This window comes from Tupaia chinensis, unplaced genomic scaffold, assembly GCF_000334495.1.
Source record: "Tupaia chinensis unplaced genomic scaffold, TupChi_1.0 Scaffold145907_1, whole genome shotgun sequence".
NCBI classification, from domain to species: Eukaryota; Metazoa; Chordata; class Mammalia; order Scandentia; family Tupaiidae; genus Tupaia; species Tupaia belangeri.
Window position 1 is genome coordinate 1,824,932 of NW_006205765.1, and position 1,047 is coordinate 1,825,978.

At 51.1% G+C, this 1,047-nt stretch overlaps 1 pseudogene; it reads right to left on the bottom strand.

Moving 5' to 3' along the window:
- Nucleotides 1-240: 240 nt before the first annotated feature.
- Nucleotides 241-516, bottom strand: LOC102470599 (small EDRK-rich factor 2 pseudogene; annotated as a pseudogene).
- Between the last annotated feature and the right edge of the window lie 531 nt (nucleotides 517-1,047).

Sequence of the window (1,047 nt, forward strand, 5' to 3'; positions counted from 1 at the left end):
TTTTTTTGGGGGGGGATTACAAAGCTACTTTTAATACTTCAGGGTGAGCCCCACAGGAGTAAAAAACACTGGAAGAGGTAACCCGCTCACCCCCAGGAGTGGCCCAGAGGGAGAGAGGCTACCTGAGGGGAAGGAAGCATAAAAGCGACCCGCTGCAGACTCAGGGCAAAGGGAAGGCCATGGTGCTGGGACCTGTGAGCACTAAGGGAAGACACGCGAGCGCGGTGGGACTGACTCCGGGCACACGGGCGAAGGGCAAGAGGGCTGGACACGAAGCCACAAAGCTACTTGGGTTCCTCCTTCTTCTCATTTGCCTTTTTCTGCTTCTGCTGCCTGATCTCCGAGTCCCTCTGCTTGCGGGCGGCAGCAGAAAGCCCGTCATCTGGCCGCTTTCCCTTAACCGAGTCGCTCTGCTTTTTCATAATCTTCTGGCCGGCGAGCTCACACTGGTTACCGCGGGTCATGGCGACGGCAGCGGCTCTGGCCTGCCTCCGTTGCGTCCCCTCGTTCTGTCTGACGTCCAGAACGTCCTCATTTTATACTTATGGAAACAGGCTCCGGGAAAACAAGCAACACTTTCCAAGGTCATATCGCAAGCAGAGGGCAGAACCTATCTATCTATCTATCTATCTATTTATTTATTTATTTTTAAAATAACTCTTTTTAAAATGATTTATTTATTTAATTCCAGTTGTTATTATTATCATTATTTTAAATTTGATCAGAGACAGGAAGAGAGAGAAAGGGAGAAAGCAAGTCACCGGGGCCAGGACTTGAACCGTGGTGGGCCATATGGGCCGTTGACCACCACGCCACCTGTGGCCCCTGCAGAACCTAATTTTTTAAAAGTGTATTTTACTCATGAAAGTGAGTGTATGAGCACGAGAGAGTGAGAGGGAGAGAGAGAGAGAGAGAGAGAGGGAGAGAGGGACATCCTCAGCCAGGCCTCGTCACACCGATTTCCTCCCCTCAGCCTCCAGGTTATCAGGACCTTGGGAATGCAGGCACACACCCAGCATGTTTTCAAGCCTACTGGGGGATCTGAAC